At 47.5% G+C, this 26,550-nt stretch overlaps 1 protein-coding gene across 6 annotated transcripts in view; it reads right to left on the bottom strand.

The window, feature by feature from the left end:
* The window catches only part of LOC132825746 (zinc finger protein 239-like), an 88,101-nt gene that overhangs the window by 40,811 nt on the left and 20,740 nt on the right, over nucleotides 1–26,550 (bottom strand). Inside the window, exons 1-2 of one of the 6 annotated variants that reach the window (XR_009645813.1) lie at nucleotides 21,903–22,000; nucleotides 17,869–19,782 (exon numbers count right to left, since the gene is read on the bottom strand). The exons of 3 other annotated variants lie outside the window; for them this stretch is intronic. The gene's annotated coding sequence lies outside the window, so the exon portion shown is untranslated. 2 more of the 6 variants (XM_060841187.1, XM_060841188.1) reach the window with 2 other exon arrangements.

Genomic DNA, 26,550 nt, shown 5'->3' on the forward strand with positions numbered 1-26,550 from the left:
CTGCAACATGACCTCATGGCTCCGAAAGGTTAGCAAGGTTAGATCTCAAAGAACTAGCCATTTGGACATAGAAGGTGGTGGTGGAGGGTTGCTTTTCAGACTGGAGGCCTATGACCAGTGGTATGCCACAAGGATCGGTGCTGGGTCCACTGTTTTTCATCACTTATATAGAAGGTATAGTTAATAAGTTTGCAGACAACACCAAAATTGGAGGTATAGTGGACAGCAAAGAGGGTTACCTCAGAGTACTACAGGATCTTGATCAGATGAGCCAATAGGCTGAGGAGTTTAACTTTGAAAATGTGAGGTGCTGCAGTTTGGAAAAGCAAATCAGAGCAGCACTTAAAATACTTCATGGCCAGGTCCTGGGGAGTATTGCTGAACAAAGAGACTCTGGAATGCAGGTTTGTAGTTCCTTAAAAGTAGAGTAACAGGTAGATAAGGTAGTGAAGAAGGTGTTTCGCATGCTTTCTTTTATTGTCAGAGCATATAGGGTAAGAGTTGGAAGGTCATGCCACAGCTGTACAGGACATTGGTTAGGCCTCTTTTGGAATATTGTATACAATTCTGATCTCCTTCCTATCGGAAGGCTGTTGTGAAACTTGAAAGGGTTCAGAAAAGATTTACAAGGATGTTGCCAGAGTTGAGGGTTTGAGCGACAGGGAGAAGCTGAATCGAGGCCATTTTCCCTGGAGTGTCGGAGACTGAGGGGTTGATGTTATACAGATTTATAACATGAGGAGCAATAGATAGGATAAATAGAAAAAGTATTTTCCCTTGGATGGGGGAGTCCAGAACTAGAGGGCATAGGTTTAGGGTCAGAGGGGAAAGATAATAAAAGGGACCGAAGGGGCAACATTTTCATGCAGAGGGTGGTGCATATATGGAATGAGCTGCCAAACGAACTGGCAGAGACTGATACAATTATTGGATTTAAAAAGGCATCTGGATGGGTATATGAGTAGGAAGGGTCGAGAGGGATACGGGCCAACCACTGTCAAACGGGACTTGATTAGGTTAAGCTAACTGGTCGGCATGGACGAGATAGATTAAAGGGTCTATCTCCGTGTTGTACATTTCTGAGAGCATGACAACAGCTTAACTCACTCAGCCCCAATCGAACATCTTTTTGAGCCGGTTTAAAAGTTTCACAACAAACAAGTCTCAGCAACCCGAGAACAGAGTACTGTTCTCGGGTTTACTACCAGTGCCACGAGATAGCGAGGTGAGGAACAGGGAGCGGGCGCAGCTTAACACATGGTTGCGCAGCTGGTTTAGGAGGGGGGGGCTTCAGATATGTAGATAATTGGGATGCCTTCTGGGGAAGGTGGGACCTGTACATGAAGGACGGGTTGCACCTGAACTGGAAGGGGACCAATGTCCTGGGTGGAAGGTTTGCTTGAGTAGTTCGAGAGGGTTTAAACTAGTATGGCAGGGGGGTGGGAACCTGAGCTGTATACCAGAGGTGAGAGCTGATGGAGATGAGGCAATAGTAAGAGGTAGCGCAGCCAGTGGGAAGGAATTTCCTGGGAAAGAAACAAGGGATCGATTAAAGTGTATTTGCTTTAATGTATGGAGTATCAGGAATGGATCAGTACCTGGTGCTGTGATGTTGTGCCATAACAGAGACGTGGGCTTCTCAGAGGCAGGAATGGTTGCTGGATGTTCCAGGGTTGAGAACATTTAAAAAGAATAGGGAGGGGGGACAAAAGAGGAAGGGGTGTAATACTGCTAATCAGAGAGGGTATCACAGCTACAGAAGTTAACATTGTCGAGGAGGGTCTACCTAATGAGTCAGTATGGGTGAAAATTAGGAACAGTAAGGGGGCAGTCACTTCATTAGGGGTTTACTAAAGGACCCCCCATAGAGGCAGGGAGATTGAAGAAAGCATAGGTTGGCAGATTTTGGAAAACTGTGAGTGTAGTAGGGTTGTTGTAATGGGTGACTTTAACTTTCCCAATATTGATTGGAATCTCCTTCGAGCAGATGGTTTGGAAAGAGCTGTTTTTGTAACGTGCATTCAGGAGGGTTTTCTAACTCAGTATGTTGACAGGCCGATGAGACGAGAGGCCATTTTGGATTTGGTGCTCAGCAATGAGCCGGGGCAGGTGTCAGATCTTGCAGTGGGAGAGCATTTTTATGAGTGACCACTACTGCTTCACATTCTACATAGCTATGGAGAAGGAGACAAGCAGGCACAATGGGAGGATATCTAATTAGGGAAAAGGAAATTATGATGCTATCGAACGGGAGTTGGGAAGCATGGATTGGGAACAACTGTTCCATGGAAAGGACACTACAGACATGTGGAGACTGTTTAAGGAACAGTTGCTGTGGGTGATGCATAAATGTGTTCCTCTGAGACAGGCAAAAAAGGGTAAGATAAAAAGAACCTTGGATGATGAGAGCGGAGGAGCTTCTCATCAAAAGAAAGAAGGCAGCTTATGTAAGGTGGAGGAAGCAAGGGTCTTGCTCAGCTCTAGAGGATTACAGGTAGGTGAGGAAGGAGCTCAAAAATGGTCTCAGGAGAGCCAGGTGGGGGCACAAAAAAGGCTTGGCAGGAAGGATTAGGGAGAATCCAAAGGCATTTTACACATATGTGAGGAATAAGGGAATGATCAGAGAGAGAGTAGGGCTGATCAGGGATAGCCTAGGGAACTTGTGCATAGAGTCTGAAGTGGTAGGGGAAGTCCTAAATGAGTTTTTTGCTTCTGTCTTTACTAAAGAAAAGGACCTTGTAGTGAATGAAATCATTGAGGAGCAGGTAAGCATGCTGGATCAGATAGAGATTGAGGAAGCTGATGTGCTGAAAATTTTGAGCTGAAAACGTGCGCTGGAAAAGCGCAGCAAGTCAGGCAGCATCCAAGGAGCAGGAAAATCGACGTTTCGGGCATGAGCCCTTCTTCAGGATTCCTGAAGACTAATCTCCCAGATGTCATCAGGCAGAGGGGACTGCACTGACTAGGTATGCTCTCAGGATGCAGGATGGTCATTACTTCAGCAGTAGGTACCAACACCAAAAACAGCAACAATCCACACCAACAGCTAAAACACTGCACATGTGGCTCTTCTGGCAGCCCCTGCCTCTCCTTGATTGTTATTTACCAGAGAGATGAAAAAGGGAGATATGACATTGATGAGATGAGGAATGAGATCAGTACATTCAAAATCCAGAAAGGTCTTGTTATAAATAAACTCAAAGTCAAAATGGAAAATGCCCTTGTCTGAATGGATCACATCCTTGTATTTTCAATTAATGCAGAGAAGAGGTATTGGAGATATGGCTTGTTGGGGATAATCTGCTATCGGGGTACCTACATTGGGGCTAGGGAGGGGAGCACCATTATTAAAGCAGACACTGTCAGCTACCAGCTAAAACACAGCCATGTAAAGTAAACCCAACCACTGCAGGACTGTCTGCCTGAGGCCACATTCCTTGGGGATTAGAACATGTCCGTCAGTTTCAGATCATCCTGTTACAATCTCATTGTTAATAAAGGAAACCGGTAACTATCGGATAGTGTAAATCGCACCGATACTACACTTGATTGATAAAGTACTTGTTAATGCCTTCGCTGACGTCAAACTCATTCGGGTCCTGTGTTAAATGGTAATACCTGTATATTCAACTATGGAGAACTATTGTGAACGCCCAGACAGCCAGACGCATAGCAATGAGGAAACCCTTCCAAACAATAAACTTTTAAATTACAAGATCGGAAACTGCTGAACCCAGGATGTCTACCCATTGTTCAGCACAGCAGGAGCTGGACAGGTATCTCGGGGCAGCCAATAGAGACACTAATCCCTTCACAGACAGGTGAACCGACCAATGAGAGAACCGAACGAGGGGAACCTGACCGGGAACTTGAGGAAGCGCGAAGTATAACTGCTCCAGGTCCGAAGAGGAAGACAGAACGCCTTCTCCGACGAATTGCATGCTCTTGAATTCGTTGTATAGTTTGCCAGTCTTGGTTCTGTAATAAACGGTGCTTTTGCTCCAAACTCTAACCGGTGTGATCTCTCCTTCCAAAGAACACGTGGAGACGAGGCCCTACGCGTCCGTCCCAACAGCTGGTGAGCCTGAACGTGGGAAGGGAAAGAGACGACCGCAAGTTGGCCACGTTGGCGGACCAGAGGGCAGACAAACTTTCGGCCGAACTTCCAAAAGGTGAGGAAGCGCCTGTTAAAGCAAAGACTTCCAGTAGGTAAATTTTTTAGTTAGTCAGTCTTTGTCTGCTCCCTGATCCTCACCAACACAAACAGTACTTTTAAATCAGTTTGGCAGCAACGTTGCAGAGTCCATACTGGTAAGCTATTTTCTCACTTCTTCACTAATACCTGCCTGTTTTTGCGGTACTGAAGTGACTAATTGATCCATGGCTAGCCTTAAGTTAATGCGTGGATTTCGGATCCTGGACGCAGTTTTTGAGTTTAGTCAATGCGTGGATTTCGGATCCTGGACGCAGCTTTCTGAGTTAAGGTACAGCGTGGCTTATGGAGCCTGGACGCTTTTTGAAATTAATTAATACAGCGCTGACCGCACTTGACTGATTGGATCCTCTCTCTTTTTAATAAGCACTTTAACTCTGACAACTATCGATAGACACACTCGCTGCTAGCATCCTAAGGGGACAGAGGGCGGATCTCATCTCCTGGATAGGGTTTATCTGCACAGGCGTCTGCCTTAGACCGGTTGTTAAGAGCAGAGATCTGCCACGCGAAGGTCAGGCTTTTGAAAGACGCACTGTTTTTAAAGCGGTACCCACCAGGTGAGATCCGTCATGGGGGACTTGAACTTTGGACCACCAAAAATGACCCAATTTCGACCATTACGCCCGGGAGTGCCCTGGTGGCACCTCACGGTTGGCACAGACGTAACTTGGCGTGCCCATTTATTACTGGACAGTGTAGCAGTGCACAAGACAGCACTGGATCAAGTGTTTAACCAAGCGCCCGCCCAAAAAGACCTGATATTGACGAGACTAAAAGAGACCTTCACAGATACGGCGCTAATGACCAAGATTTTAAACAGTCTCCTACTCTCGTCGCAATATTCAGTGCGGCAAACAATAGCCCTAGGGAAACCCCCTACTGATTGGGCACCACCGACCGTCGATAAATCCCTGGGGTGGAAGACGAAACTGTTAGTCACATTCAACCCGCAGTGGCAAGGGGGCCACTGTACCTCCACCACAGCCCCAGTCATTTCGGACGCCCCTGCCCGAGTGTTGCACCACCTCACTGCCACCGTTTCCATTCCAGCTGATGCACACGCCAGCGAACACACCCCACTCCCGAACACCCCGGCACCTCAGCCCCTTACGGGAAAGGTGCTGGACGAAATTCGTACACAGATTAGAGAAAATAACACCGCCAAAGAGGCTCAGCGGAAACTCCGTTACCTCGACAATACCCTCAAGCTGTGGCGGAGCAAAGACTGGTTCCCTAAGGATGACCAGCCCTTTTTCACACCAGAAAATTTTGAACGCTTCCAGGCCAATGTACACACCTTGAAGGAGAGAAAAGATGAGATTAAGAAAACTCTTTTTATTCTGTCAAAGCCTCCTGCTAAAGCAGATGACGAATCTGTCTACCTCCGGGAGCTCTTAGTAAGGTTTCTGGCCCATTTGCCTGCCCCGCCAGCTGAGACGCCTGCTAAGAACGAACACGACCCCCTCCCGGAGCATGAGCCTGAGTCGGTTCCCAACCAGACCCCACTTTACCCCCTTCCCCCTACCCTTCACACGCCCACTATCCTACACCCTGCCCCAGCTGAACTGCTCAAGCCCAGTCCCCCGCCCCCTTACAGTTTCCCCCAATCAGGACCATCTACTTCCCCTGTATCCCCCACAGTCCCGACCACAGCACACAATGCGCCACTTGTCCCGAACACACCACCTTACGGAGGGCCGACCCTACAAGCCCCTTGGTCAAGGTCGTGGACGGCAACATCGCCTATGAGGACCCAGCCGCTGATCATAGGACACAGCGACTGGAAAATGTCCTCAATAGCCATGGGAAAAAATTAAACTTCCTGACCCGATTGGTTGCCGCCGGCATGGAAACCGATACGGGGCTCCTGCAACCAACCGATGACCTGTGCGATCTCGGCCAGTCCGAGACCTTACCACACAAATGGGAAGTCCAACAGATCAAAGTACAGGGGGACGAACACACCCGTCTTAGAGCAGGAGATCCTCCCGACACCAAAGCCACCTCTCCAGGGGAGACATGACAGCCTTACTGTCATGAGAAAGCACTCCAGCAGGGCCGACCCGGTATCCCATACGATTCCCAAGCCCCAAGGGAGGGACTTTCCCCTAGCACCAGACAATGACACTCTCATTATCCGTGGAACACACCTCCAGGGCAAACTTGTGAAAGGTGGGGGTAAGCTCACCGCCCCACCTGACCATGCCTTCTCAGATGGTGAGGATGAGGCCCTGGGGGATTTGGAACCTCACTCCTACACACCCATCCCGCGAGCCCACTACAGCCCCTTAACGACACCGCGGACACCACCCCGCTTCTCCAGGCGCCTCTCTTGGCCACTAGTGTGGGTGTAGACAAATATGTGCCCTGGGCACGAACAGATCTGGATGCCCTAGTCAGAAAACTCCCACCAATTGCTAACGGCGCGTCTGCCTGGATAGCTACTTTTGAAAGGGAAACCTGCCACGAAAAGTTGGCCCTAGCTGACTTCAGAACAATCATGGTGCGCATTCGGGCCGAAGAGGCACTGATAAGGGCAGAAAGGCTGGCTAGGTGCTCCCGAGCCGATGAGACCGCCCCTTTCGACCTATACCGAAACATACTCTGGCGCTCCCTCCGAGATAGCTTCCCCACCACTTTTTCCCTCGATGCATTAGGGACTCTCAGGCTAAAGGACGAAGAGGATATACACGAATACCTAACACGTGCTTGGGACCTCTGGGAGACAGGGACAGGGGAAAGACCAGACAGTTCCCCCTTGGCCACAGCACATTTTCGGAAGGGAGTAACTGAGGGACTCCCCGCCCCAGTATAGAGCAAGCTAAAAGACCTTGTAGGGGTGGACTCAATGAAGGATGATTTATGGAGGAAACAGGTCCACCACTACCTGACAAGATACCGTACCTCTGAAAAGATGAAAGCCGAAGGGCAGGTCACTAAGACAACAGTACAGCTCATGGAGCAGTTTGGCAAAATCCTAGAGCAGGTGGGGGCTAAGGGCGCGGCGCGAGACCTTGTCTCGCCTGCCGCCCAAATGTACAGCTCACAGCAACCTAGTGCACCCAAGGGCCCCCCACGTTTCATCCCAGACAGGGCTGACAATGAGGACCATGACCTGCCCCCCCATGACAGGCGACCGCAATTAGCGGCCGACACTCTGCGGCCACCAAGGAGGGGCCAGCAGCCTATCCGCTGCTGGAAATGTAAGGGAACAGACCACCATTCCAATGACTGCAGCCGCAACATTCGTTGTTGGTCCTGTAACAGATCCGGACATCTTGCCCGCGAGTGCCACACGCACAATGAGAACCACTTTACACCCCGCTACTCAATACCCCGCAATGGGGAAGGAGACAGGCGACAATTTGACACCAGGCCCAGGGATGCAGCTAGAATGAGTGGTTGGGTTCAGACCAGGGGCAGAAGAATGCAGGGTTTAGCGCGGGCGCACTGACAAGGCACCACGGAGACTACGGTTACTCCCAGTGGTCCGACGGAGATTATTGACGGTGCCCATGAGAATCTTACAGTCCCCTGTGCCTCGAGCCATCACCCCCGAGCCTGCCCCCTATGATCCGCGCCTCAGTATGCGGGGAGCAATTCCCCTTCCTCATTGACACTGGGGCATCTGCATCCACCATTAACAGACTGCCGAGGGGACTCACCTTATCTGACAGGGTACAGGAAACTGTGGGATTCTCGGGGACGATTGCACATCAACCCTACACTACGCCAGCCACTATCACTATCGGAGGCCAAAAGATCACCATACCCCTGCTCCTCGCCCCGAAGTGCCCAGTCAACCTGCTGGCGCAGGATGCCCTTACTAAGCTAGGCGTCTATATCCACTGTTCACCCAAAGGGCTGCGACTCCTCTGGCCCGGGGAGCACTCCCTGAACCTAGGGGACGTGGGACAGTTTTTGCTCACCCCCACCTCAGAAGACTCACGGGCTACCTCCATCAATATATACTGGCTTCGCCTCCTGTATGCCTCACGCCACAAAGGTGTGTTAGGGGAGTTCACAGAGTGGCTCCAATCCGTTCCAGCCTCACATATGTATCATCCCCCCAGGGACCCCTACCACGTCACTTTGAATTATGTGGCCCACTACGACCTCGAATATGACGACCGTTTCAATGCCCATCTGAGTGAGAACAGGGACACAGTCCAAATCACATACCTCGTTGCAGGCAAGGCAGGCATTGCCGCAACGGTCCTTCTACGCTCCAACCAGGATGAATGGTATCAGCTAGGGGAACAAGCTGCCCCGCACATCACGCTTGCGGTAGCTCCCACATCTAAAGCCCACAACCTAGGTCCCATGGTCCTGGCCTCACTGCAATGCCAGTACCACAAGACAGGGGTAGGCGCTGACGAGGTGTCCCTAGACGGGCGTTTTCAGAGACGGCCCATCGATGTTTTAGAAGAAGGGATCTACGAGAAGGTGCTCGTAGATCGATCCCTCCTTCTAGACAATGTCGACCACTGGAGAGCGGCACAACTGCTGCAAGACACGGACCCTGTCCTCTGGACGGTCCATCCCCAAGACACTGGCCGGTTAGAAGGGGAAGTTCATCTACAACTGAAACCATCGATACAGCATTGTACCTGGATAGCACAGTATCCCCTCACCACTGAACAGAAAGACGGTATTCGCCCGACAATAAAGGGCCTGCTGGAAGTAGGGGTCCTCAGACAAATCCAAGGAGGAGGCTGGAACACCCCAATTCTCCCTATATCTAAAGGCTTGGGCAAGGGTTGGCGTATGGTCCATGACCTCCGCAAAATAAATGAAGCCACTGAAACCCTCAACCTGAAAGTCCCGGACCCCTATGTTGCCCTACAGGCACTCACGCCCGCATATTGGTTTTTCTCAGTTATAGACTTAGCCAATGCTTTCTTCTGCCTTCCACTCCACCCAGATTGCCAGGAATGGTTTGCCTTCACCTTTGATGGGGAAAGGTATACGTACAACCGTCTCCCGCAGGGTTACAAAGACTCCCCTGGCCTATTCAGTGCAGCCCTAACCCCCATACTCCAACAAATGACGCTCCCTGACAACACCACTGTCATTCAATATGTTGATGACCTACTCATAGCTAGCGAGACAGATACCCAAAATTTGGACGCAGTCTGCTCTTTACTAGACACCCTCGTCACGGCTGGGTTCAAAGTTAAACGTGAAAAATGCCAGATAGCCCGCAAATCGGTATCCTTTATGGGACGCCTGGTAGGGAAGGGAGGCACCACCCTTTCGGAAGCACACCGGGAGGCAATCCTCTCCTACGGCACCCCTGCCACTGTACAGGACATGATGTCTTTCCTGGGATTATGTGGATACTCCCGCATGTATGTCCCTGACTTTGTCACCATCACCTCCCCTCTCAGAGACATGATTACGGAAGTTGGGGCTAAAAGACTCAAAAGTCAGCTGCACTGGACTGCAGACCGGGAGAAATCGTTCAGGGAACTGAAGCAGGCTTTAGCAGCAGCTGCCACCCTGGCCCACCCCGATTACCAAAAAGACTTCCATCTAGATGTCGCTGAAACAGATGGGATAGTCAACGCTGTCTTGTACCAGAAGGACAGGGGCTGCAGAGGAGTGTTAGGCTACTACAGCTGTAAGCTAGAGCCGATTGAGCAAGGACAGCCAGGCTGTGCTAGATTCGTGGCAGCTGTTACGAAAGCAGTCACTAATACCGCCCATCTAGTACTCTGCCACCCCCTCACTATCCACACAGACCACAGCATAGGTGCCTTCCTATCCTCCAACTCATTCAGCTTCTCAGCCGGCCGCCAGGTCAAAATTGAGGATGCTCTCTTAGCGCCACACATTAACTTTAAACCTATCAGAGGAACCGCTAGGAACATGATGGTAGGAGTAAACGGGGGTTCCCTTGAACCTCACAACTGCATAGCCAGAGTAGCCGAGGAGCGCAGGTTACGCGAGGGTCTACACACGGAACCTCTGCCTGACGCAGATTGGGACCTCTACACCGACGGCAGTAGCCGCCGGGAATCAGATGGCATACGAGCCTCTTACGCTGTAGTCAGAGACTCAGATGGTCTCTACGACACTATAGAATCTGGGGAACTCCCACAGCCTGCATCCGCCCAATTAGCTGAAATTACAGCCCTAACCAGAGCGTTAGAACTCAGTCAGGGATGCCGTGCCAACATTTACACCGACTCCAACTATGCATGGACCGCGGTCCATGTAGAAGGCACGGCATGGATCAGACGCAATTTCACCACAACTACTGGCAGGCCAGTAAAACACGACCAATGCCTGCGCAGATTGCTCCGCGCGGTCCATTGCCCGACAGAGGTAGCGGTAGTAAAGGTCCAGGGTCACTCCACCTTGCATACTAGGGAAGCGCTGGGGAACAACGTGGCCGATAGGGCGGCCAAGCTGGCAGTACAAATGGTCACCCTTAGGTCGGGGAGAACCACCCAGTGCCAGCCGCCACTGGATCGGGGGACCACTGACTCCCAGGGGGATGCAGTTACGCTCGATGCCATGAGGCACCTCTGTGAGCTGCAGAGTCGAGCGACCACTGCTGAAATCAACGAATGGGAGACTAAGGGCGCAGTCAGGCAGGATATTCTATTGGACGGCTCCAAGGTAGTGGCCCCACGGGCACTCCTGCCCACTCTGTTTGCCGAGACACACGGGCCAACACATGTAGGTGTCGCCCAGGTAGTCAAGACCATTCAAAAGCACTGGTGGGCACCCCGGCTAAGGGAGCACATGGAGAATCTTAGAGCGAAATGTCGCGTGTGCAACAAACACAACGCCAGGAGAATTCTTCCCCACCCCATGCTAAAATTCCCTACCCCGACAGGGCCATGGCAAAAGATTTGCATGGACTTCACTGACATGGGGGTTAAGTGGAGGACCCCCGATAAATACAGATATATGTTAGTAGTGGTCGATAGGTTCTCCCGGTGGGTTGAGGCGACTCCCACTAAAACAGAGGATGCCGCAGTGGTCGTTAACTGGCTCACAAGGGAGCTCATTCCTCGCTATGGCGTACCCCTCAAAATTTGTACGGACAACGGCACACACTTCAAAAATGAACACCTCTCCCGGGTTGAGTCCACGTTAGGGATACTCCATCGCTATGGTAGTGTCTACCACCCTGAGAGTCAAGGTTTAGTAGAGAGGGCGAATCGAACAATCAAAGAAAAAATTGCCAAGGTCATGGTGGGAACTACAATGACTTGGGTGCAGGCCCTCCCCTTAGCCCTATTCTCCATGAGACAGGAGAAGAGTGGTGACACCTTTTTATCCCCCCATGAAATCCTAACAGGCCGGTCAATGCCTGGGCCCCGTTCATCGCCAAACTGGGAATCACGCTGGGATGCCATGAATCAGGACATGACCCAGTACATGCAGGTCCTGGGCGAAATGGTTCGGCTCATATCCAAACAGATTGAGGTCGCAAGACAGGCCACCCCCCAGGTCCCCACGCCCTTTAAGAAGGGGGATGCAGTCTACCTCCGGCAGGGGGGCCACAACACTTGGGACGAGAAACGCTGGCACGGCCCCTACCCAGTTGTGGAGGTTGCTGCCGGCGCCCTCCAAGTGAGACGGGAGGGGGACAATAACTGGCACCATTTCTCTCATTGCTCCAGGTCAGACAAGCCTAGCCCTACGCTGACCCCGATTCTGGAAGTCGAGCCCGACAAAGAGCACGACAATGACACTGAATAGCCCACCGCTCTGGTGCCTGTGTTTCTGCATGGTGGTAAGACTGTCTGTGCAAGGTCCAAGGGATCCTTATGGCGCATCTGTAGTCATCAACGCTGACCCTGTGCGAGACATGACCTTCCAATTTGACCTCTGTGATGTTATCAATTGTGGCGGACCTAACTACGAAGCAGGCTGGATGCCCTACAGTGTCTATATGTGCCCCTGCTCATGCGACCCCCGCATCCTGCATAAATGCTACGGATAGCCTAAAAACATCCGCACGCGCCGCATGTGTTCCGCATGGGATGATGTTTGGTGGGGTCAGATTCACACCAGCACCCCAAAGCGCCCCGAATACCTAAATTTCACTCAAAAAATCACCCTAAGAAGAGGTCATGTCTCCACTTCGCTAGCTCGGAAGAACCCTTTGCTCCTCTGTATTGCACCCGGTCTCACGAACCCTATGATTATGGCAGGCTGGTCACCCGACACCTGTTGGGCACAAGACCACCACCCTGACAACCTCCACGTCGACCACGCTAGGGTACTCTACCTAGCAATTGGGGTCGCAGTCGCTGGCACAGATCCGGAGGGGATTATCAGGATAAATTTGTCCATGCCCACTGTCGCGTATATTCGCCCCGCACCGCCTCTGCCCCAAAACAACCACCCCTGCGTCCTGCAACACGTACAGTTGCAGAGTTCGATTCACGCAATATCAATAAGCTGATCGACCCCCGACAGCAGATCGCTCTTGCCACTGGGTATGTAGAAACCAACACTTGGCTGAACCGAGTCATCCAGTACTCGCGACAAGCAGGCCATGACCACTGCTGGGTGTGCGCAGGGGGGAGGCCGGGTCTCATAATGAGTCGGACCCCATTTGAGGATGGTCACATCGCCTGCGCCCTAGACATAATGTCCAACACGATACCCACGCCCGGGTGCAAATCATGGGAACAGTATTTCCCTATGGCGCCGGCGAATGTCACCCCTCCCAACTTTATTATGCACCCGCTATCCAACTTCACTTGCTTCGTCAATCCCCCACCGATCACCACGGGTTACCCAGTTGGCTCAGTCAGCCGTACAGCCTGCGCCAGGACCTGGCCGCTCACTGGACGACAAGCAGCCACATTAACAGTAAGCCGCGCAGATTTGTGGTGGTACTGTGGAGGAAAGGTTCTCCACAACTGGTTGCCTCTCAACTGGGACGGCACCTGTGTCCTTGTCACCCTTAACATTCCCCTCTTCATATCCCCACGGGCCCCCGGGGAGTACACTTTTAACGACCCACCACCAAGCCTCACTTCTTCAGCCCGGCGCAAACGCGTAGCTGACCCACTCTTGGCCCTCACCAACTCCGACGGAGTATGGATTGATGCTATCGGACAGGCAAGGAATATCCCTGATGAGTACAAACTGGTGGATGAGGTTGCCGCTGGTTTTGAGAGCTTCCCCCTTTTTTCCGCCATTTTCCCCATCACGGTAAACAAAAATGTTAACCGGATCAACCTCCTCCACTACAATGTACAACGACTCACTAATCTAACCCGAGATGCTGTTGATGCCATCCACGAGCAACTCGCACAGTCTTCCCTCATGACTTTGCAAAACAGGATGGCTCTGGACATGCTATTAGCCGAAAAGGGAGGTGTTTGTGCCCTTTTTGGTGCCACTTGCTGCACAGCCATTGCTAATAACATCGGCCCGGATGGCAAACTTACCACCACCCTCGTTAAACTACGAGCCCTGGCCACGGAACTAAAACATCAGTCCGGCGTTTCGAACCCCGTTCTCAACTGGCTTAGCTCCACCTTTGGCAAATGGGGTTCTGTACTAGCCCAAGCAGCTCTAGGATTGTGCATCTCATTCGCCATTATCATTATTTGTGCATGCTGTGGAGTTCCGTGCCTAAAAGCGCTTGTTTCGCGCACGATTGACCGTACTCTATCTGGCAGCGCCTCCCCTACACCCATCTACCAGGCCGTAGTGCTACACCATTCACCTGATACGTCCACTTCCCAAACTTCTCAGCCGGAACGCACAGCATCTTCCTGTGCGACCCGTACTACGGTTTACGATTTTCCCTCTATATCCTGAACTATTATGGCTGTCACGAATTTGACTACCCCATCTCGCGAGGCCCCCTTCATTCTAACCTACTGCTACACTTTGCCTCACTGCATCTCCTGCACATTAAACCTCGATTGACCTGGGGTGGGATACTTCGATCGTTCGCGGTTATTTCTGTGTACATTTCTCAAGGCCCTGCCATTCCAGAAGTCCCAATGACTTCCCTCACCAGCCACTGTCTCTCACTACCAGCAGGACACCCCTGCTGTGGTGCAGTGATGCCTGCTGCTCTTGCCTTGAGCAGCGTACACGCGTTTTCAGTGCTTATTCTCTATGCTCCTCTCACCCGGTCAGTCAGCAACGTTACGTCTCTCTCCCACTCCTGCCCTATCCTAACCTCATACCCCGGGGATGCTTAGGTCGACAGTCTACGAACGCCTTCGCTCATTGGCAGTCTCTACGCTAGCACTGTCTACTGGCAGCCTACATCAGAAACTACTGTGTGCCCCGACGACTCGCATCACCCGGCATCGCTGAACGAATTCGCCTCGCATCGACACTGACCAGCAGCAGGCCAGCACCCGGTAGGGTGACGACTGGTTAGCCAATGACGGGTGGCCCCACACGGGGGAGGGCACACCTAAACCAGGCTCAGTCTCAACTCGTGGCCCTGCTCTACACCACTCTCGGTCCATGTCTGTGCCTTCTGATGTGCCGGTGAAGTTCTCTACTCTACATCACAACCAGGCCACAGTACACTGCGCTCTGATCACTGCCGAGCCTGAGACAGCTGCTAGCCACCTGAATTTACCTTTGGATGTTCCGTGGACTGCAGACCTAACTCCCGCACCGACACATCTCTACCTCTCCCTCCCGACCCCAACCCCTTGTTACCTCAACCCCATCACACCCCTTCTCCGTGGCGGACTTATTTGTCTTTCTTTGCAACCCTTGCAGGATCACTATCTCCAGGCTGACACTTCATTTTACAACTAAGGGAGGGCACAATGTACCCCTATACTATAAGGGGGTGTGGCCTCTTTCGAGGCCGAGGGAGGGAATGTTGGGGATAATCTGCTATCGGGGTACCTACATTGGGGCTAGGGAGGGGAGCACCATTATTAAAGCAGACACTGTCAGCTACCAGCTAAAACACAGCCATGTAAAGTAAACCCAACCACTGCAGGACTGTCTGCCTGAGGCCACATTCCTTGGGGATTAGAACATGTCCGTCAGTTTCAGATCATCCTGTTACAATCTCATTGTTAATAAAGGAAACCGGTAACTATCGGATAGTGTAAATCGCACCGATACTACACTTAATTGATAAAGTACTTGTTAATGCCTCCGCTGACGTCAAACTCATTCGGGTCCTGTGTTAAATGGTAATACCTGTATATTCAACTATGGAGAACTATTGTGAACGCCCAGACAGCCAGACGCATAGCAATGAGGAAACCCTTCCAAACAATAAACTTTTAAATTACAAGATCGGAAACTGCTGAACCCAGGATGTCTACCCATTGTTCAGCACAGCAGGAGCTGGACAGGTATCTCGGGGCAGCCAATAGAGACACTAATCCCTTCACAGACAGGTGAACCGACCAATGAGAGAACCGAACGAGGGGAACCTGACCGGGAACTTGAAGCGCGAAGTATAACTGCTCCAGGTCCGAAGAGGAAGACAGAACGCCTTCTCCGACGAATTGCATGCTCTTGAATTCGTTGTATAGTTTGCCAGTCTTGGTTCTGTAATAAACGGTGTTTTTGCTCCAAACTCTAACCGGTGTGATCTCTCCTTCCAAAGAACACGTGGAGACGAGGCCCTACGGGTCCGTCCCAACAGGCTGTACACTTTCAATAATTCATTAAAAGCTGTAGTGCTCAAAAACTAAAGTATCATTAATGTAATTCCTATAGATAAGGTGACGACAAAACAGTCCCAGAAAAAGGTAAGCCATTAAGCTTACTATCGAAGAGAAGGAAAGCAGAGTGGCCTGGTGAGGTAGAGGAACAAAAGAAACTTGAAGCTAAAATCTGACAGATGTGCCTCAGGTTCACAAGGCCATAAAAGTAAAAAAATCCCAGCTCCACTTTCCTATTTGCACCCCATAGACTTTTATCACACATTTTTAACAGAAGCATACTCATTTCTTTCTAGAATCTGTTGATTGATTCTGCCTCCACTGCACTCTTGAACAGCAAGTTCCACAGATTCACAATCCTCAGGGAGAAGTGGTTTCTCCTCATCTCAAGTTTAAACTTACTTCCTCTGAATCTATAATTTTTGTTTTAAGATTAGATTCCCTATAGTGTGGAAACAGGCCATTCAGCCCAACAAGTCCACATCAACCCTCTGAAGTAACCCACCCAGACCCATTTCCCTCTGACTAATGTACCTAACACTATGGGCAATTTAGCAGGGCCAATTCATCTGACCTGCACATCTTTGGAATGTGGGAGGAAACCAGAGCACCCGGAGGAAACCCATGCAGACACGGGGAGAATGTGCAAACTCCACACAGACTGGCTGGAATTGAACCTGGGTCCCCGGCATTGTGCTAAGCACTGAGCCACCATGCTGCCCTTGTAACTATTATTTCTAGATTGCCTCAGAAGAGGAAACATCTGTTCAAAGACTTCCTTATCAATCCCATTTAACATTTTGTAGATCTAAATCAAATCCCCCTCATTTTTCTGAACTCTCGTTATTCAACCGCTTCTTGTACGACAGCCCTTTCATGTCTGGAATCAATCTGGTGAACCTCCTCAGAACTGCCTCTACTGTGACCACATCCTTCCTTTATCTGGAGGGATACTGTCTCCTGTTATATATTGGAGTCTGGGAGGGATGTTGTCTACTCTTCCATATTGGGGTCAGGGTGGATGTTGTCACTAATTTTATATGGGGATTATCGTGGATATTCTCTATTCTTTTATACTTGAGGTCAGAGTTGACATTGTCGAATATTTTATATTGGCATCTGGATGGATATTGACAGCTATTTTCAGAGTCAGGTAGATATGGTCTTCTGTTTGTGTAATGGTCTGGGTGGCTATTGTCTACTGTTTATATTGGGGTCTGGAAGGGATATTGGTTACTGGTGGTAAATACATGGAACACCACCATCTAAAAGTGTCCCTACAACTCACTCACCGTTGTGACTTCAACGTGTATCAGAGCTGTAGGGTCAAAATTGTAGAACTCCCTCCCTAACAGTTTTCTAGGTCATCCTACATCAAGTGGACTGCAAAGGATTCAAGAGGGTAGCTCACCACCCCATCTTCTCAAGGGTAACTGGAAATGAGGGATAAATGCCAGCCGAGCCAGTGATTCACATATCCTGTGAATGATTTTTTTTTTAAGTGGGACCTCCAGGCTGCTTTGTATCTCCAGCTGTTCAAATCCAGCTGATGTCACAAGATAGTAAGGGTCACTAAATGCACCTTTCAAGAGGCAGAACCATCACATCATCCCTGCCCATGCCCATGCTGTAACACAGCAATGTCCCAGGAACAGAAAGTGTGAGGACAAAACATTGAATGTTTTCAAGGAGGACTTTGATCAAAGGGTATGGGAAGAAAGCAGGAGCAGAGAATTGAATTGGATAATCAACCATGATCACATTGAATGAAGACGACTCGAAAGCTAAATGACCAACTCCTCTTCCTTACCTATGTTTTCAAATAAACAGAAGAGTCAGAGCAAGAAAAGGCAGGAAGGGCAGGGATTCTCCAGAAGATTACACCCCCAGATCAGTTTTCAGTGGTGAAACAATCGACAGCTCAGGTGAGGTGTTATGATCCCAGCTGCTATTTCCACTGGATATGTTAGATCTCAAAATGAATTACGGTTTGATTGATCATTTTGTATTTTGTTTAACATGGTGGTCTTTTGCTGAAAGATAAACACAAGATCTGCAGATTTTGTTTTATCAATGAATAACAATAAATAAAATTAAAATAAAATAAAAAACAAATCTATTTAAATATAACACAGTTTAAAAGATTTCATCTGCCCTGTGAAACAAAATCCCATCTCCTTCTAGACACCATCACCTTACAGTTACTAAAAACCAAGCCTGTTCAACATGTTGGTTTGATTTAACTCCCTTTCAGTTCTGGTTATATGAGCTATGAAACCTTTTCTTCTGCCCAGAAGTGTTATCACACACAGCTAAGCAACCTTCCCAAACCAGAATCACTACTTTTTTTTGCATTTTGTTCACTAAAAACCATCACTCGCAAAACACCTGTGTCACTAATTAAATATTTACAAGCAAAGCCCATGGTGGGAAATGCAAACTATCAAATGCAAGGGTGGTGGTAGGGAGAGTAGGAATGGGCTAAATCAAAAGAGAGTTGGAGGCTGAAATAAAGCACTGTATACCCCACTGTGCTCAGAACTCCCTGAAGGCAGTTAAAGCATAGTTAGACACTTCATGTACTTCTCCAAGGACCCAGGTGTGAAGTCTTTCCCCTCAACAATTTCACTCAAAAACAGATGATCCCTGCTCATAGTCTCTAAAACAGCAGTGTGACATATTGCCCAAAGAGATATCCTGTGGTCCAGAAAATTGTGATATAAATTCAGTCAATCCAACCCAATAACTGAGGTTAACATCATCAAGGCTCCAACAATGTCATCATGAGTAAAATCCAGTCCTGAATCTGATGAACATAACTGCTGAATCAGAGTCCTGCAGTGATGTATGAACTCTTCCCCAAATGGAGCAGGTGGATGACCACTGTGTGCACTTGCTGGTCTGTCAGTCATGTTGAAGACTCAGCAAATCCCTTTTCACAAAGCAAGGTAAACAGCTTCTACCCGGTGTGAATCTGCTGGTGTCTCAGCAGGTGAAATTAATCACTGAATCACTCTTCACACATGGAGCATTTGAGTAGCCTCTCCCCTGTGTGGGTTTGCTGGTTTTCAGCAGCTACTGGATTTGAGTGAATCCCTCCCCATGCTCGGAGCAAGTAAATGGCCTTTTCCCGGAACGAGCTTCCTGGTGTTTCAGCAGGTCAGAGGACCGAGTGCATCCTTTCCCACATTCAGAGCAGGTGAATGGCCTCTCCCCAGTGTGAATGCACTGATGTCTCTGCAGGTGGGAGATTTGAATGAATCCTTTCTCACACACAGAGCAGGTGAAGGGTCTAAATCCACTGTGAACTCTTTGGTGCCTCAGCAGGTTGCAAGATTGAGTAAATCCCATCTCATACGCGGGGCAGGTGAATGGCTTCTCCCAAGGTGACTGTGCCAGTGAGATTCCAGCTGGGAAGAATAGCTACATTCCTTCCCACAGTCCTTACATTTACATGGCCTTCTCTTGACTGGTCACATCTGTATTTTCCCAGATCACATGACCGGTTGAATCCTTGACCACACACACGGAAATGGTTTCTTTGGACTGGGAATGCTGCTTTCCCCTTCCATATTACCGATTATGATCAGTACCTGCTGAATTGGGAGACTCTTCAATTGATTTGATGTCAAATCTGAGCTTCCCATCTGTGAACCCTTTCCCTATAAAACAAGTTTATTTCCATCATTACTGCAGTAAAATTGCAGGAGGAATTTTAAACTAATTTCTTAACTTCCTGCATTGTTACTTGTTGCTCAAGATTGAATTTCCTTTCTCTCCAGGTTGATTTCAGTCTCTCTCACTCAATGTCTCTGTCCCTTTAAATGAGAACAGCACAGAGTCATAGAGATGCGCAGCTTGGAAACAGACCCTTCAGTCCAGCCTATCCATGCAGGCTAAAACTGTACTTGGTGTGAAGCAGGCAACCTGGAAGAGAAAATGCATAAGAGGCTGGATCAACGAGGGGAAGTGAATTTACTAAGCAGTGCGGGAACAAAGACGAAACTGCAGGAAAGAGTCCGACTGGGACTGAGCTCCTTAGCAATCTCTTAACTTCCAGCTCCAACTCATTCCAACCTCCAGCGCTCCATTCAATTCTCCTTAACATTGTAACCTTGGCTAATACAAAGATCTCAGCAATGTCCCCTTCTCTCATCATGTTTTGGAAATTAAATTTGCAACATTTCGAACAACTTTGCACTCCTCATCAGCAGAACTGGTATTTCCTCTATTATTAACCCTTGGGGAGTTTATTACCAGCTCCTAACACAATGATGATCATTTGACTACTTCTTCGGACAAAGTTAAAATAAAAAAAAACACCAGATTAAAGTCCAACAGATTTACTTGGAGGGTCGGAGCGCTGCTCCTTCATTAAAAAAAGTGTCTCCAAATAAACCTGTTGGACTATAACTTGGTGTTGTGTGATCTGTAACTTTGTCCATCTCAGTTCAACACCGGCTCCTCCAATCATGACTACTTCTTTGAGATCAGTTTTAAGTCATTTTGAACAACTATCAATAGATTGCAACTAAACAGGATACCCTCAAGATTAGATGCTCTGATATTCAACTGCAAGTTGTGTTTTTTTTTCTTAAAGCCCCTCATGTGTCTAGCAATACAATTAAAGATATTTCACATAGTAATCATAGAACAGAAACAGGTCATTTGGCCGATCAAGTCCACACCAATCCTCTGAAGAGCACCCCACTCTAGCTCTCGACGCTACGGACAATACAAATTGCCAATCCACCTAACCTGCACATCTTCGGACAGTGGGAGTAAACTGGAGCACCTGGAGAAAACCTACGCAGAAGTAGGGAGAACATGCAAACTCCACACAGACAGGCACCTCGAGGTTGGACTCATATCCGGGTCCCTGTTATTGTGAGGCAAGAGTACTAACCACTGAGCCACCACACATCTATTTTTACAGTCCCATTGGTCAATTCCAGGATGTTAACTAGACAGTAACATTCACCAGTGAATTGAAATCTAACAGCAGCATTGCCCTGTCAGGAGAGATTGGGGAAAGTGAAGCTGCCTTCTCTGAAGTATCTAAAAATGAACAAAATTCTTAAAGAGCTTTGTAGAGCGGATGCACCCCCTGGCCGTTGTGTCTAGATTGAAATTAGCACTGATGGTGTCTATCTCCAGCACCCCCTTTAGCTGCATAAATGTCTAGATTTCTGCACTGCTTTAATTATTGTCTCGAGCATTCCTTTTTAATTGCTGTAACATTGGTGGTCATAAGATCTGGAAATCTCTGTATATGTATCTCATTTTTGTTGTTTTGTCCCTCCTTCAAGCTTTTGTTTACCTGCCCTGACATTTCCTTGTGTAGCTCAGAATTAAATGCTCACAAATTATTACAGTGCAATAGGAGGCCATTTAGCTCAACAGGACACTAAAGAATCAGCTCAACGAATTATTCTACACTTTCCCCCATCACCCACCCCATTCTTCCTCTTCAAATTTATTTCTTCACTGTACTACTCTACTACACTCTTTGGCAGTGCATTCCAGACCTTAACCTTTTGCTGCATAAAAACGGTTTGCCTCATCTCACGTTTGCTTATTTAGGCGAAAATGAGGAATGCAGATGCTGGAGAATAGAGTCGAGTGTTTTTTGCTGGAATAGCATCGGGGAGTAGATAAATCGACATGAAGGGCTTTTGCCCAAAACGTCGATTTTCCTGCTCCTCGAAAGTTGCCCGACCTGCTGTACTTTTCCAGCACCACATTCTCGACATTTGCTTATTTGCCAAGTACTTTATATCGGTGCCACCTCATTCTTAATTCTTTTGTGAAAGTAAACAGTTTCTCGCTACCTATTCTCACGAGTTGAAGATGCCGGTGTTGGATTGGTATACAAAGTTTAAAAAAAAACACGCAACACCAGGCTACATTGCAACAGTTATAGGTGGACTATAATCTGGTGTTGTATGATTTTTAACTTCATCTGAAGACGGTGACGATGCAGGACCGCGAAGTGAGCCCTAGAACAGATGGGAGGGCAGAAATGTTTATTAATAGCTGATAAATACCTTAAACCTCGATTAATAACCTGCAACTGCCTGATTTGTAGCCCCAGGGTTTTGTCCCGAAATCAGCTCCCGGTAAACTACCACCATCTTGGATCTGCCAGGATTTAGGCGCATGCGCATGAACTTGGTGACGCTCGGAAATGAGCGGGGCTTCAGCTGGTCTTTGTTTCGTCACCGGGTCCTAGTGCATTAAATCTTATTTCTGAGCATTTGGGTTGTGGGTTCTATTTAGCAGTTTCACTCTCATCCAGGCTGCAAGTGATGTTTGCAGTCCGGAGGAGTACATAGCATAAATTCGCTATGATTTGGAGATGACGGTGTTGGACTGGGGCGTACAAGTTAAACATCACACAGCGCTGTTTCGAAAGCTAGTGTGCTTCCAATTAAACCTGTTGGACTATAACCAAGTGTTGTGTGATCTTTAACTATATATTCGCTGTGACAGTTACCTGAAGAGGCAGCTTCCCAATGTTTGGTGACATATCAATTCCATGCTCCTGATCCTAAGCTGTGCAGTGTGAAGGGCAGAAAATCTTCTTTCGGTTTAAACTAATTTGGAGGAACGAATGGACAGCGTGTGTGGGTAGATTCAGTCTGGCTGAACAGTAGGTATCGGAGAATGAGTGACCATTCAACAAGGTAATTTGCTCACCTGATTGTGGTCTTAATTTCACCTCCCTGCCAGTGTCTGCTTTTGTATTGTCTGTGCCTGGTTGTTGAGGGAGGGGAAGTATGCAGTGACCAGCAGCAGAATCACAGACACTAGGAAACACATTCTGATTTAGTTAGTTTCCCATTTTATTGCTGACTTCAGATTACTTTAAGTTGATTGGATTCTATATATGGTGAACAAAACAGCAAGGAAGAAACCCCTTCAGGTTATAAAGGTTATAACCTCTCTCACTGAATGTAGAAAAAGCCCATGGACTGTTCTCAGCCCCTGCCAGTGCTGTTTCTCCACATTGACATCAGTGCCTCGTGGCGGTCCAAGACTGGATGATAGTTGTTTTAGTAAAACCAACGTAGTGTACAAAATCCCATGCAAGGACTACATAGGACAAACAGGAAGACAGCTAACAACCCGCGTCCACGAACACCAACTAGCCACGAAACGACACGACCAGTTATCCTTAGTAGCCACACACACAGACGACAAACAACATGAATTCGACTGGGACAACACTACTATTATAGCGCAAGCCAAACAGAGAACAGCCAGGAAATTCCTAGAGGCATGGCACTCATCCACTGATTCTATCAACAAACACATCGACCTGGACCCAATATACCGGCCACTGCAGTGGACAGCAACTGACAACCAGAAGCGGCAAAGACAAGCCACTATAAATGCTGAAGGAAACATGACAGAAGCGCTTCACGGGAGGCTCCCAAGCACTGAGGATGTCACCTAGAAAGGGGACAAAATGTTTGCAACAAAACCTCCCAGCTCGGCGAATAGAACCACAACAATTTTATAAACTCCTGCGAGATCACCACTCAGCCTCTGATGCTCCAGGGAAAACAGCCCCAGCCTATTCAGCCTGTCCTTATAGCTCAAGCCCTTCAACCATGGCAACATCCTTGCAAATCTTTTCTGAACCCTTTCAAGTTTCATATTAGACATTCCTGGGCATTGCGTGGATTTACTGGGATTAAAATTGGAATAAGTTAAGGAATAAAAATATAATTAAGGAACTTACAATTCAGAATGTCAAATCTGGTGATATCTTTCAAATATTTCCCTTTTGTCATGAGCACAATCATAACCCTGGGTCGCCTATGGAGGTATCAAACTTTAATGTCAGGTTTTTTTTTCCCAAAAGAGAACTGACACAGCCAAAGTAATTCAGTGGTTGTCAGGTAAGGAATGCCCAAAGTATCAAGGAATTTCAAAGGAAGTTGAAATGCACTTTGGAAGTTACTTTAGACTGTGAACACGATGGATGAAAAAGGAAGCAGTCATTACGATAGACATGTTATGTATGCTTGGGATGAACAATCATACAAGAAAAGGATTAAAAGCCAGTTCAACCCTGATTTGCATGCACTGGTCAGGTACGTGTTTATTAGCTTGTTTTCAAGCACGAGTGGGCAGTGAAGGTAACAGCCACTAGTCACCCCTACGCAGCAGACAAAAAGACTCCCTCACTCTGAGTGCTCGAAGCCTACTATCCAGAAATCCAGTCAAAAAAAGCAGAACAAAAGAATTTCAATCAAAGCCAAGATTCTGAAAAATCAACAACAAAACTATCAACTTCTTTTCGCTGAGCTTCATGGACAATTCATAGAGTCTGAGCCATCTGTTATGTGAGGTTGTATGAGAGCATGTGAGAATGTATGATTGCATGTCATTATTATTTCCCACACTCAGCAATAAAATCTAGCTCAATTAGCTCATTTTTAAAAAATCATAAATTCACATGATCTGGGACAAAGGTACCCCTCAAAGGAAGTGACCCTTTGTCAACTAATCCTGAGACCAGCAGAGCGGGTGGCTGAATAAACGGCAGCAAGTACATCCTACCTCAGCCAGGAGCTGGACTATTTGGAGTAGCCATCTGGAACCATAATTACCAGGGGAATATCACCGGGGTCGGATCTTAATGCTGCAAATTTCTTAGGGATCATCAATATAATTTTACACTGAACATCTTATAAACTAACATCTGTCTCATGTCAAGAAAAGTAATTGAGGTGACAGTAATTTGTCATTAAAAGTTGAATTTGCCAATTTCATTACTGGAGTAGCCTACAGAATTAAGGAACTTTCTAGACCAATAGAACTTAAGTGGAAAAATAATGAGGAAAAATTATTTGTAGTTACAAATCACAAATGAGTGCTCATTTTCAGATTTACAGAAAAAAAAGACACCGAAAAGTATTTAATTCTGCACATGAAATCTAAAATCAGTTAGGTGCACGTGTGGCATCATGAACATGACTAATTGTCCCAAGTGGATAACCTGTTTGCACCAGTGGATTCCAATACTTAATACTGCCACAATCAGCCAAAAACAAACTAAGCCTCATGAAGAAGTGGAAGCTAATTCAACACCAAATACAACTCTGAGACACCGTGCAACTGACCAGCAATGGACCAGTCCTTCTGGTAATTAATTATAAAAAAGTGACATTTTGATAAGCTTCACCATCAGGAAGTACCTGTAAATATCAAGAGCCAATTTCCTCTGTGAAAAGGTTTTTTGGAATGGGATGGGCAATAACTGCTAGTTTAGCTGTGACACCCATACCCATAAAAAAACTAGCTCTAGCTAATATCTGAGGTTAACAATGTAGGTATATTAACAAAAGCATCAACTGATCTGTATTTTAATTAAAGTATGAATCTATTTGGACAAATGAATTTCAAATGAAAGCACTGACATGTCTGCTCCCAATATTAATAGCTCGATATCAAACCATATCTTCAAAATGTTACCTAGACATTTGACTAAACAACAGTCTGCTAACACATTCAGATATTTGCTAATCTGACTTTAAATTAAGAAGTGAAACTAAAATACTTCGGGATTGTTTGCCACTTCATTCTCCTTCCCACCTCCATTATTAAGCAATCAGGGTACAAAAAAGTATGCTTCTGCATTTTAAAGATGATTATTTTCTGTCTGATGGAAAAATTCAGTGACTTGCTAGTTGAAAAACGAGAGTCAGAAGACTTGCCTGGGTCATTAAGCAAAATAAAAAAGCCCATTCAATCACAGTGTGGTTATTACTGCTGAAAATGCGCAGCAGGTCAGGCAGCATCCAAGGAGCAGGAGAATCGACGTTTCAGGCCTGAGCCCTTCTTCAGGAATGACTCTCCTGTTCCTTGGATGCTGCCTGACCTGCTGTGCTTTTCCAGCAACACATTTTCAGCTCTGATCTCCAGCATCTGCAGTCCTCACTTTCTCCTGTGTGGTTATTACCTCTATGTTATTCTCTACTTTTTGCATAGACCAAGCCTTCTTAAAAATTACAGTGGCTGCATGTTCCAGCAAAATCTTGTTTGTCTGGTTTTCATACCATTTAAATAGGACCACAATCTGAGATAGTGGCGACCTCAAGAGTAAAAGAGCAAGTTTTCCTGGAGTTAGTCCATTTGAGATCTAACACATCAATGGAAGTTGACTTGAAGAATGTAACTGTCCCACCAATTCCCAACCTATCTTTTAAAAACCACAGCTGGTGGATCGTTGTTCATTTGTTTGTTGCAACTTCCTTTTACTGGAGGTATGAAAGGGAAAGAAAAAGGGTCAAAAATCTCCACAATAAGAAATACAACTGGGAGCAATACATACAATTCCACAATTTTGCATAAACACAAGCACTATAGATTGGGGACGTCACAGCCAGAGCAGAGCATGTGGTCTTCTAACCCATATTTAATTGACACTGGTAATATTTGCTTCATGCCTTGCTGCAAATCCTTACACTGCTGCTCAAAGTCACTGTAAACAGTTGCTCCACTGAGCTGCAAAGCCAGTTTACTAATCCTTTTACAAATACATTTTACAAACACTTTTCCCCTGCAATTTTTATTCTCTGTAAAAAATTGAAAAAGTGTTTTTTTTTCCTTTGAAATGGTGTCTGAGCCCCCACAAGATGTATGTTTGTATATGGGAAATAGATGCAGGAGGTTCATGCAGAA

The sequence above is a fragment of the Hemiscyllium ocellatum genome, chromosome 21, assembly GCF_020745735.1.
Source record: "Hemiscyllium ocellatum isolate sHemOce1 chromosome 21, sHemOce1.pat.X.cur, whole genome shotgun sequence".
Classification (NCBI taxonomy): domain Eukaryota; kingdom Metazoa; phylum Chordata; class Chondrichthyes; order Orectolobiformes; family Hemiscylliidae; genus Hemiscyllium; species Hemiscyllium ocellatum.